Source organism: Schistocerca cancellata, chromosome 10 (assembly GCF_023864275.1).
Source record: "Schistocerca cancellata isolate TAMUIC-IGC-003103 chromosome 10, iqSchCanc2.1, whole genome shotgun sequence".
In the NCBI taxonomy this organism is placed as follows: Eukaryota; Metazoa; Arthropoda; class Insecta; order Orthoptera; family Acrididae; genus Schistocerca; species Schistocerca cancellata.
In genome coordinates, this window is record NC_064635.1 from 104,779,015 (window position 1) to 104,792,005 (window position 12,991).

The 12,991-nt window shown below is 43.8% G+C and overlaps 1 protein-coding gene across 5 annotated transcripts in view; it reads right to left on the reverse strand.

The window, feature by feature from the left end:
- Positions 1 to 12,991, reverse strand: part of LOC126106668 (mediator of RNA polymerase II transcription subunit 1-like) — an 861,203-nt gene that overhangs the window by 234,184 nt on the left and 614,028 nt on the right. Inside the window, exon 1 of one of the 5 annotated variants that reach the window (XM_049913032.1) lies at positions 7,437 to 7,703. The exons of 3 other annotated variants lie outside the window; for them this stretch is intronic. The gene's annotated coding sequence lies outside the window, so the exon portion shown is untranslated. Of the gene's footprint in view, positions 1 to 7,436; positions 7,708 to 12,991 lie in introns of those variants that run through there. One more of the 5 variants, XM_049913035.1, reaches the window with a different exon arrangement.

Below are 12,991 nucleotides of genomic sequence, written 5' to 3' on the forward strand. Positions count from 1 at the left end.
TTTCTTAATCTTTCTTCCAAGATAAGTCGTAAGGTCAGTATTGCCTCACGTGTTCCAACATTTCTACGGAATCCAAACTGATCTTCCCCGAGGTCGGCTTCTACCAGTTTTTCCATTCGTCTGTAAAGAATTCGCGTTAGTATTTTGCAGCTGTGACTTATTAAACTGATTGTTCGGTAATTTTCACATCTGTCAACACCTGCTTTCTTTGGGATTGGAATTATTATATTCTTCTTGAAGTCTGAGGGTATTTCGCCTGTCTCATACATCGTGCTCACCAGATGGTAGAGTTTTGTCATGACTGGCTCTCCTGAGGCCATCAGTAGTTCTAATGGAATGTTGTCTACTCCCGGGGCCTTGTTTTGACTCAGGTCTTTCAGTGCTCTGTCAAACTCTTCAAGCAGTATCTTATCTCCCATTTCATCTTCATCTACATCCTCTTCCATTTCCATAATATTGTCCTCAAGTACATCGCCCTTGTATAAACCCTCTATATACTCCTTCCACCTTTCTGCTTTCCCTTCTTTGCTTAGAACTGGGTTGCCATCTGAGCTCTTGATATTCATACAAGTGGTTCTCTTCTCTCCAAAGGTCTCTTTAATTTTCCTGTAGGCAGTATCTATCTTACCCCTAGTGAGATAAGCCTCTACATCCTTACATTTGTCCTCTAGCCATCCCTGCTTAGCCATTTTGCACTTCCTGTCGATTTCATTTTTGAGACGTTTGTATTCCTTTTTGCCTGCTTCATTTACTGCATTTTTATATTTTCTCCTTTCATCAATTAAATTCAATATTTCTTCTGTTACCCAAGGATTTCTATTAGCCCTCGTCTTTTTACCTACTTGATCGTCTGCTGCCTTCACCACTTTATCCCTCAGAGCTACCCATTCTTCTTCTACTGTATTTCTTTCCCCCATTCCTGTCAATTGTTCCCTAATGCTCTCCCTGAAACTCTCTACAACCTCTGGTTCTTTCAGTTTATCCAGGTCCCATCTCCTTAAATTCCCACCTTTTTGCAGTTTCTTCAGTTTCAATCTGCAGTTCATAACCAATAGATTGTGGTCAGAATCTACATCTGCCCCAGGAAATGTCTTACAATTTAAAACCTGGTTCCTAAATCTCTGTCTTACCATTATATAATCTATCTGAAACCTGTCAGTATCTCCAGGCTTCTTCCATGTATACAGCCTCCTTTCATGATTCTTGAACCAAGTGTTAGCTATATTTACTTCAGTCTTCAATTAACGTAATACATTTATACACTGAGGGCAAAATATCGCTGCACCAAGCAGGAGTTGTGCTACGAGTACTTGAACGAAAGTTGGTAGGCGTGTTACTACATCTGAAAGATTGCCGTTTAATGAAAAAAATACAAGCTTGCGGAGTATCGGAGCAGACTTTCGATTGGATTCAAAACTCTCTTGCAGATAGAATCCAACACGTCGCTCTTAACGGAACAAAATCGGTAGATGTAAAGATAAATCCGGAGTACCACAGGGAAGTGTGATAGGACCGTTGCTGTTTACAATATATATAAACGATCTATCAGAAAGCGTCGGATGCTCTTTAAGGCTATTCCTAGATGAAGCAGTTGTCTATACCTAAGTAGCAACGCCAGAAGATGGTAAGAATTTGCAGAACGACCTGCAGAAAATTGATGAATGGTGCAGAGTTTGGTAATTGACCCTGAACGTAAATAAATGTAACATATTGCGCATACATAGGAAAAGAAATCCACTACTGCATAGCTACAATATTGATGACAAAGAGCTGAAGACAGGGTCTGCCGTAAAATATCTATGCGTAGCTATTCAGGGAGACCTTAAGTGGAATGGCGATATAAAACAGATAATGGGAAAAGCAAACACGACTCAGATTCATCGGAAGAATCTTAAGAAAACGTAACTCATCCACGAAAGAAGTGGCTAATAAGGCGCATGTTCACCCGATTCTTGAGTACTGTTCGTCTATCTGGGATCCCTATCAGGTAGAATTGATAGAGAATATCCAACGAAGAGCGGCACGTTTCGTCACGGGATCGTTTAGCTGGCGAGAGAGCGTTGCGGAGATGCTAAACAAACTCCACTGGCGGACGTTACAAGAGAGGCGTTGTGCATCACGGAGAGATTTACTATTGAAATTTCGGGACAGCACTTTACAGGAGGAGTTGGAAACATATTACTTCCCCCTCACATGTATCTCGCGTATTGACCTCGAGGTAAAAACTCGAGAAATTAGAGCCAATACAGAGGCTTATCGACAATCATTCTTCCCACACACTATTCGCGAGTGGAACAGGGTTGGAGGGATCAAATAGTGGTACGAAAAGTTCTCTCAGCAACACACCATTAGGTGGCTTGCGGAGTATGATGTAGATGTAGATGAACTCTAAGGAGACCGTCTGCGCCACGAAGCCACCACGTATGCTGGGTGACATGAAGGAGGTGACTGTGACTACCTGTGAATAAGTTCCAGTGGCAACCGTAGCACATGAGTCAATCTTCTTGCAGTGATGCACACACTGTGTTGCTGCTGATGGTGGACATTTTGAACATCTTCAACTCTGAAACATCGTCAGTAATGTCGCGAACATATATGTCTGACACAAGAATTCATAGTTTTTGTTAGTTTTGTTCGAGTTTTTAAAGTTCAGACTCGTAAGTGGGGTGAAAAACTGTTAGAAGCTAGAGCGATTTATGCACCAACAAGTTGCTTTTAACCTAAAGTAGCCAACAACAAATTCAGAAATCACATACCTGTCTTGTAAGCATTCTAGGGAAAAAAACGTATAATAGCACACTGAGATGCTTCGAAAATCGAATAAACGGAACACGTTTGATTAAAAAAAAACCCTTTCATTTAGTCACAAGGCGAAATTTATGCTCTAAGAAAATACCACTATTCTATCTCGTAACTTGAGGACGTCGGAAGATACACAACAATAAAGACGGTAATGCAATTCAGTTAATAGCATATACGTTCCCGAGCACGGGGTCCCGGGTTCGATTCCCGGCGGGGTCAGGGATTTTCTCTGCCTCGTGATGACTGGGTGTTGTGTGTTGTCCTTAGGTTAGTTAGGTTTAAGTAGTTCTATGGGACTGATGACCATAGCTGTTAAGTCCCATAGTGCTCAGAGCCATTTGAACCAATAGCATATACGAGTGAAATCTAGAGAAGAGAGGCCTCAGAGTGGGCTGAAAGATCCTGAAAGTGAAACAGCAGAGGACACATTCTTGTGACATCATTTACATGTTGGTCGCAAGAAAACAATACTGCATAGCAAAAAATCAGGGGCATGAAATGAAACTTGGCGAGTCCTGTGACTGAAGATGCGGTGTTTCTTTTCCCCCTTATCTGAACAGAAGACGCAGGAAGAACAGACAACACTGGATATACCTAAGTTGTCAAGAACTTGAACTGTAGGCCTTGAAAACTGATCGGATACAGAACAAAATTACATAATGCGTAAGAACAGCACAGTAACCATATGTAAATAAATAATCAGAAATAGTGCGATTAGCGGTTTAGACTTCGTACCTGATTATCAGATGATCTGTTTAAAAAGAATTAAAAACAAGGGCAGTAAAATACTAGCAAACTAAATTATAACATCGAACTAACTTTACAGAGTGTAAACGACAACTGTTTAAACTTGTCGCAGTACTGTAGAGGAAGTCGAAACAAACAAACTGACGTACGACACTTGTGGTCTATCAAGCCGGGAAACAGTCTCAGACTGGCCTACAAGAAGCACCTGAGCCAAAGTGCATGCGTGCAGCGCGGTATTTTCAGTATTCTCTCCCTCTCTTCGCGCTAGCTATTAGCCCTAGAGAAAAAAATGAACAGTGGGATTTTTATGTAGGAAATTTAATTTAGTTTATTTTGTACTGGGATACGTTTTGACTAGAGGCCTTGATTTTCGAGTTATTCAAAAGAAACGTACAAATGTTACCTTCAAACGCACCGTCACACCCACAAATTCAATTCCCCCTTCTTAGGATTCCTAGTATGTTGTTCACGACACTCCTATAACTATACAAAAATTTGCTACTAAGCGATTTACACCCCACGGGCTTAGTCGGCTATTTCGGTAACATAACTGATTTAAACTTTCCCCAGAGGAAACTGAAAGAAAAAAGACTTTTTTAAATGTTAATCAAAAACGAATTAATTTTACAATTCGCTCTACAATCAGTCATTACAAGCACAATAGCTTCGTAGTAAGAAAGCCAGGAAAAAATTTTTAATTACCTGGTGTTTAAATTCGCAGAATGTGAGGTAAAATTTACAAAAGCGTCAATTTCACAATTTGTAAGTGCACGGCTAAGCGCGGTGGCGTAGTAGCTCTGACAATGAAGATCAAAAACGGACGAATATGAAAAGTAATTTGTGTAGTTACAAATTTTTATACAGAAGTTAGAGGCAGTGCCGTGAACAACATTCTAAAAATCCTGACCGGTCGAGGACGATTGTGATGCAGGAGGTATGTACTAATGTCAATTTTGTACGTTTCTCTTGAGTAACTAGAAAACTGCGACTATTAGCGAAAAAGTATCCCAGCACAAACTTAAAATACATTAAATTTCCTACAAATATCTCCCATTCATTTTTTTTCTGTAAGGCTCACAGTTTGCACGAAGAGAGCGATAGAGTATTGAAAACCTAGCGCGACGCGCATGCACTGTAGCTTAGCTTCTTTTTGTAGGCCAGCTTCAGGTAATTTCTCGATTGTTCGTCCCGACATCATCTACATGAATGTGATATGTTGTAAACAAATATGTTTACACCCTGTATACACAAACATACACACCTGAATATGCGTCAACTCGACAGGCCAGACGCGGAGCTCACGAAGAAAACAATATCTGCACTCTGAATGCTACAGTTAATGACGTAATGACATAAGGTTAACAATGCTTTAATCGCAAATTTGAGATTAAAAATAGTATATTAAATAAGTTGGGAGAGTAAGCCTTCCCAAAGTGAAAAGTAGTAAAAATTATCTATAACGATTGTTGTTGCGAAGCTAGAAGTGCACTAGAGGCAGGACAGACGACGCATTCCATGAGTAGCAGAGTGGTGTGGCTAGTGGTCGAAAGGGTATCTACACAAAACGGGGACAGTGTAAGAGAACTGATAAATAAAGCTACTAGTAGATAAGTGCGAACCGGCAGAAAAAGGAACTTCAACAACGGAAAACGGCAAAAACCGGGAAGAAGAGGTGTCGTAACAAATAAGAAAATACTTAGGAAAGGTTTTCTTAAAAAATTAGTAAACATTTCTAGCTCTTCTAGTACAACCATATGGGAGCCTTTGGTTAAATGACGACAGACATCCAAATGTTGATGTATGCATCCTAATTCGTCTGCATTTAAAAAAAATGAGAACCAAATGCTGTTTTATGCATACGTTACAATGCTCTCTAAAGCAGACATCAACAGATCTGTCCGTCTGTCGTACGGACAGGCGCCACATTTCATCTTACACACACACACGCACACACACACATACAGAGATTGAGAGACTGAGTATTTAATGTGAACTGTTCTTTCCTTATGCCGTAATTTACCTCGAAGTTGACTGTCAGAACGGAGGCCTAGTATCGCAGTTTTATTCTAATGGAAGAACGAGCAATCTGTTGAGATGCTTTCTCACTGTACACTAATTCAAGAAAATTCCTGATTTTGAATTTCGGTTTGATCATTTAAACTTCTCGTCCATTTATTAATTTATTATGCAAGATAATGTCTACCCTTGCTTTATAAGAGCTGACTATTGTCATTTGTTTTACTATATCGGGTTCAGTATTGCATTCAGTCAAACTGACTGTGCTTTCAAACAAATTAAAAAAAAATGGATGTGAATAGGACTCACGCATCAAGTGTTCTGTAGAACGTTAATTATATATATAGATAATTTATCCATTCTGGGAACCGAGAATTTCGACTGTTTTTGCCATTTATCGATACTGACAAATATCAAAATACGTTACATAAATGCCCGTATCTTTTGACTGCATTGATGATAAAGCTTAAATTTTTTTACACCGCGAAGGGACTTCATTCGTAAACCCATTCCTGAGAAAACGGAGTCATAACAGACGGAGAGACAGACAGGTAATAAATGAAATAAAAATATTTTTACGTATAATATGATTACGAATTAACAATTTTCGGATTTTTTTCTTTTGGCTGCACTGTGAAACCTTGCTTCTGGCCAAATTTCACGATTCTAGACAACCGGGAAGAGCCCTGCAGGTATTGATGAGCGAGTTTTCGAATATCAAATAATGACACAAATGGTCAAATATTTTGATTGTACTGATTTAGAGGTTCAGTTTTTAACCATAGTACGTGACATTAATTTCAACTGTGTTCGTTTACCCGTTCGTGAGAAAAAGTGTTTTTAACAATCGGATAGACAGACGGACAAGAGAGTAATCGCATATGGGTTCCGTTTTTACCAAATGAGGTACGGAACACCTTTGTCTGAACATTTACTTGATAAATTCAGCCTCAAATTATGTGGACAGCTCCAGTCTAATTACAATCCTTCTCGGTGTATTGGCGCACCATCAAGCGAAATAAAATATTGGAAAGACATCTCTGAAACATCAGTAATGTTAGCAGTTTACAATTTTAAGTATTTTATATGATGATGCACAGTATATGCAGAAGGATTTTAATATTTCGACAACCGACCCAGACATCTTCTTCACGTGCTGCGAAGTGTGTTTGTTTTGAGAACTAGCTGACTGGACCCCAACATGATTCTGAAATCTCGTCTCCGCGCTGCGCTATTTATAGCAGAGTTCGAAACCATATTTTCCTTTTTTTAAAGGATTTCGACTATGGAAAATATTGACCAGCTATTCTCAATTACATTTTTCTGTTCATGTATTGTTGTAACGATGTTCATAAATCAATAAATTAAAAAAAAAACATGACCCCCTACGACCTTTGACACTCATTCGACTTTCAGAAGCCGCACTGTCATTCCGCGATGCGCACATTCCCGCAACGCCTTGCATCTTTCAAAGATGAGATTTCCGGAGAAATATTAGTAAGTCGAGTGCCGGAGTCTAGGACTTGTTTAAATCAAAACGATGTATTTCGATTTATATGGCGATCCGACACGACTCGCTGCACCTGAAGACGACGACTGACTCGGTCAGCGAAATACTGAGCATAAAATGAAAAGAACTCGGTTAAATAATGGAAAGAAATTGCGGTAACTGTTGCTAAGTTTTTGGCACCTGCCACTATGCACGCATTTGTAATCTGCGAGAAGGTCCGTTTCTGATTGTGTATAGGAAGTTGCCTCTTCAGAATGCTACGCGTGTCCCGTTACATGCTCTAAATGAAAAGTCTAGAATATCACCGCAAAGCTTTCTTCGTGTCATAATAGGCTACGGCGTGAGACCTGAAAATACTGACCTTTCCGCAGACAGACACGCTTAACAACCGGGTATTGTTGCTACTCGCACACTACGGGGTGTGTTTCTTCGGAGGACCAGTGGACAATCAGAAAGGGCGCCACTGACGGAATTATTCACTTGTGCACCACTAATTCTCACACAGTCACGGGGGATACTGCCCTGTACTGCAGCCTGGCATAATTGTTGTACACTGGAGGTTACAGTACACTGCGTGGACCTTCGCGTAAGAGGCTGCAGAAGCACAGGTAGAAGTCTGGCGCAGGCACACGAACGCGGCACTCAACAAGTGGGAATCGTTGGACACAGGAACGGCGAAAAAACTGACGGGGCGCGTGGCGGAGGCGCGGCGGAAACTGAATGGGACCGGAAGGCGCTGGAAATGAACTCCGTTGAGGACTGCGTGCGTGTAGTGGGGGAGGGGGAGGGCCTGGAGAGGGGGTATATTGTGGGAGAAGGGAGGGGAGGCTCAGGGAAACACAGGTGGACTGCCGAAAACATAACAATCTGCTAAGCAGCTGTTTCGCCCCACCTACGTACCTACAAATTTGTGGGGTTTAGTTTCGAGCGGAACAAGGAATCGAAAAACATAACCTCTCTAAGAAAACAGTACTGCAAAATTAAAAAAAAAAAACGGTAACTAAAACTGGTGCAATCTAGTCGAAGTGCACGTCTGTGAAATAAAAATTTGTTTGTGGCTGAAATTCAGTAGCGTACGTATTGCTCCACGCCGTGTGTTCTAACATGCTTGCCCTCCTTGTGATGTTGTCCTGAAAGTGGACGAATTGTTGCTGTTCAAACCTGCCCCACCCTCCTGACGCTTTCGGAGTTTTGACAGTAAACCTCTTCGTAACGCACAAACAAGAGCTTACAAATGCCACCACAAACAAAGATCCGGAGAACGTGGAGGTCAAGGAGTTCGTCCACCTTTACCTATCCGTCTGGTCACGGAATCTGTTGCTTAGAAGCCTGCGAACATTAATACAGAAATGAGGAGGAGCTCCCTCGTGCGTGAAGTACACGTTACCCCGCACTGGTGAGGGCACCTGTTCTAGCAGAACAGGTACGGGATTCTCTAAGAAAGCCTAGTACGTTTATCCGTTGAGCCTGGATGAGAGAACATGACGCCGTAACAAGCAGTCACGAACTTGCCGACCCTAACGTTGTCACTCTTTGTTGATCACGTGATTCTCCAGGGATACATATTCTCATCACGGGTTCATTGCGACGGTTTGTTGATGCGTGCACCCTTGTTAACGAAGGGCATTTTGAACATTTCATGGAAGAAGGTGTTTCATACTGTAACACAGACGGTATCTGGAACATTCCGTATAAGAAAACGTTCCATGTACGTTCTGTTTCTGTGTGTTCCCCATGATTAATGTGACTACGAAGAGAAGTTGAAAGTCAGCTCTAACACACAAATATGGAGTATCCAGACCTGTGCCCGTACAACACATTCCGTTCCTCTATGTTTGAGGAATGTTGCTGGAAGTTTGGCATTACCTCTTTTGTTACAGCCCGTAGGACATAAGATCCTTATTTGTATTCAGGTTAAAGTGGCAGTTTCTGAACCAGTTATCAATCGTCCACAGTTCTTCCTGTACTGCGCTGCAGTCTTCTGGTATTGCTATCTTGTTCCTGACTGCAGCATCCACCTTGAGCATCCTCATGAAGTGCTGGTGGTTACCCGCTGCATCAGTCATATATACTGTCTAGACACATTAATGTGACCACTTGTCGAAAGCTCCAGCGCGGACCACCGAGAGACGTGCAGGGAGAGTGTCGTTGAGAATCTGGAAGCCTCCAACAGGGATGTGGAGCCATACAGAATTCAGCGCCGTGGTCAGCTGCGCTATATTTTTGGGTTGAGGATCTATGGCTCTAACAGCCCAATCGAGATGGTCCCACAGATTCGTGACTGGGTGTAAATCTATTCTGGGGAGTTTGGCGACCATGGCAGTAGAGCAAACTCATGCTGGTACTCTTCCAACCACGCACGTACACTGTGCACTGTGTGACACGTTTCATTTTCCTGGTGGTAGATGCCATTGTATATATGAAGATGGTATCTGTTCTTTCGGACATGCTGGTCCGAAAGAACAGATACCACCTTCATATATACAGTTAAGGCTCACCGGCCATTTGACCATCTTCTTCTGTGTGGATGCACAAACAGTGCCCGAACTCTTACGGGAATCGGCGGTAAAGCCGCGAGTAATTAGTATGATGGGCAGGGGCACTACGAATATACTGCGGGACAATAAGTTGCGAACGTGGGTCTCACGGGAGGCGTGTCAGAGATAAGTCCCTGCAGTCACACTGCCCTCTGTGTCCTCGGTGGCTCAGATGGATAGAGCGTCTGCCATGTAAGCAAGAGATCCCGGGGTCGAGCCCCGGTCGGGGCACACATTTTCAACTGTCCCCGTTGACTTATATCAACCTCTGTATGCAGCTAAGGGTATTCATTTCATTGTAGATGCTATTGTACCGAGGAAAAACAAACTGTTTGTGTTGATGAACATGGTCACCAAGGACAGATTCATACTTGCGTTGATCTACTGTGTTTTCCAGAATGACGAATTCATTCCCCAGACCATAACGCTCCTTCCTCTGGCCTGGACCCTTACGACGATTTTTGCAGTGTGCTTGCTGTCAGACGTTTAACGCCGTGCAAGCTAACAGCCATCTTTCCGATGGAGCATAAAACGTGATTCAAAAGGTCATCTGTCGCGATTCAGCGGACGTCCAGTTTTGGTACTGACGAGTAAATTCCAGCTTTCGTCGCCGATGAACAGCAGTCAGCACAGGTGCACGAACCAGGCAGCCGCTGCGAAGGCCCATACGGAGCAACGTTCGCTGTTGGCAGCCCCTTGGTTCATCTGGTCGGTCAGTTGCCCAACAAAATGGTTCAAATGGCTCTGAGCACTATGGGACTTAACATCTATGGTCATCAGTCCCCTAGAACTTAGAACTACTTAAACCTAACTAACCTAAGGACAGCACACAACACCCAGCCATCACGAGGCAGAGAAAATCCCTGACCCCGCCGGGAATCGAACCCGGGAACCCGGGCGTGGGAAGCGAGAACGCTACCGCACGACCACGAGATGCGGACAGTTGCTCAACAGTTGGACGTCTGTTCGCTCGAACACATCTCTGCAGCCGCCGTTCACCCCTGTCCTCCATGGCCCGTGCTGCAGCAAGGTTGCCTTGCCATCGGTTTTGGACAGCGCCATTTTGCCATGTATCGTACACTTTAACCGTGGCGGCACAAACTTAGTCGTTTTGGAAATGTTCCACCTCTGGTCCGAAACCCAATGATCAGGCACTTTTGGACGTCAGAGAAATCGCGCGGTTTCCTTACTGTGATAACGACTGCATTGTCTTCCGCGTCGACGCCCCTCAGACACCCTTTATATGCCCTCCACTGTTTGCGCTCCCACCTGCTGTCTGTAAGTGGTTATTGAGCGTTGACGACGAACATAAGTGGTGGTCACATTAATGTGTCTGGTTCGTATATATTGTAAACAATGACGGTTCCGTCACACATCATTAGGGTACTCTTGAAATTATTTTTACATCAGACAATGTTATGCTGCTAAGAACGAGTTCTTACGTTACGTCTGCTAGGAAGACTTGAAGCGAGTCGCAGATATGGTCCAACCGTTGGTAGCTCGTATTTTGTTCACCAAGCGACTGGGAGAAAAAATATAAAAATGGTTCCCGTTTGTCGAGGAACCTGGCATCAACCTGCAAACCGGTGTATGGATGTGGGACAGATCACGCGATGCTCCCTTCCTCACATGATATGCAGGTATCTACTCGGCAAGCTATAATTACAATCTGCACTCTGCCGGTCTTCATTTGAAATTCAAACAGGCCGGCCTCGCTCGTTAACAAGCACGCAGGCTTCTGTTGCACTTCAGAGTTCGTAGTGGACGCAGAATGTGTGTCTCGTCGATGGAAGTACCTCTTTGTGCATGGACGCTATGCGCGCCTGCACTGTCCAGCATGGAACTTCCGACCCTGGTACATTCCATCCTGAGACTCAGGGCTGCGTAGCCGAGATGAAGAGTAAAATGAAAAAGCGGAAGAGTACGAGAAGGATAACTAAAAATAGGAGAAATAAGAGGAGAGATGGATCGAAAAATAGAGGTGGAGGAGAACGAGTAGCAGAGACAAGAGGTGAAGCAGAGACAAGAGATGGAGCAGAGAGAAGATGTTGAGGAGAAAGAAGAAGTTCAGGAGAAAGGAAGGAAGCGGGGAGAAGGAGAATAGGATGATGATAAAGACACTGATGAGAAAAAGGAGAGGGAGGAGGGGAAAGACACAGAAAGAAGGTGGATTAATGCAAGCAAAAAAGAATGAGGAGGAGAAGAAGATGAGAAATAAGATGAGGAGGACGAGAAGAAGAAGAAGAAGAAGAAGAAGAAGAGGAGGACAATAAAGAGGAGGAGAACATGGAGACTCGATTGGCAGTATAACGAGCGATGGGCGTGTGAAAACGTGCATGGCTGAGACCTTTGGCTGCTGGTAAATGTAAATGCTGTAAATCGCTCTACTTGCAACAAATGATGTGGAATGGTGTGGAGTACATACACCACCGTCAACCTGATGGCGCCAGACGCTAAGTGTGCCACCTGGACAGACCCCTCAGTGCCCGGAGAGACCCGCACAGTAGGGCAAGATACTTTTCACGCCACAATGGCCTCTTGTCCGGCGTTATGTTCCACGTCCCGCACTATCGCCGCTATCTCCTCCACTCCGCCCGTTCTGTGGCGTTTCTTCGGAGGAAAGGGCCGTTCTTCCGGCTGCACGAAACAATGGAGAGTCGCAATATCAGCCGCGTCCCACGGGGCTCTGCGCTCGCACCGCTGCTGCTTCCGCTGGGCCTAAGCGGCTTCCTCAGTGGCAGAGTACATCCTAGCTGAAAGTAACGGAGACGTGACAGAGTAAGTAGTTCACCCTTCTAGGAAGTTTCAACAGTTCGTGATCAGCTGCGGAAATAACGCTCTACATTGTGCACAGATAAACTACGAATAGTATTATAGTGACGCTGAGGTACAAGCCACATCACGTCATGTGTTTTTGACGGGAAACGAACGGACGCTTTCCATCGACACTGGGCATCACATGAAAGACGTGATTAGCAATAATTTTTTCTTGGGACTTTTCCATGTACACATTGCAAACACTAAACTGCAAATGTCGGCAGAGACAGCAGAGAAAATGCGCCTGACGCCTCTTAGGAGGAACACACTGTATTTCAGGAGTAGTCCCCGTGTTGAACATTGTAGAACATCAGTAGCAATTTGTGCCCTCTGTTTCCTATCAATAAAATGTGACCGAGCGAGGTGGCGCAGTGGTTAGACACTGGACTCGCATTCGGGAGGATGACGGTTCAATCCCGCGTCCGGCCATCCTGATTTAGGTTTTCCGTGATTTCCCTAACTCACTCCAGGCAAATCCCGGGATAGTTCCTCTGAAAGGGCACGGCCGACTTCCTTCACCATCCTTTCCTAATTCGATGAGACCGATGACCATGCTGTCTGG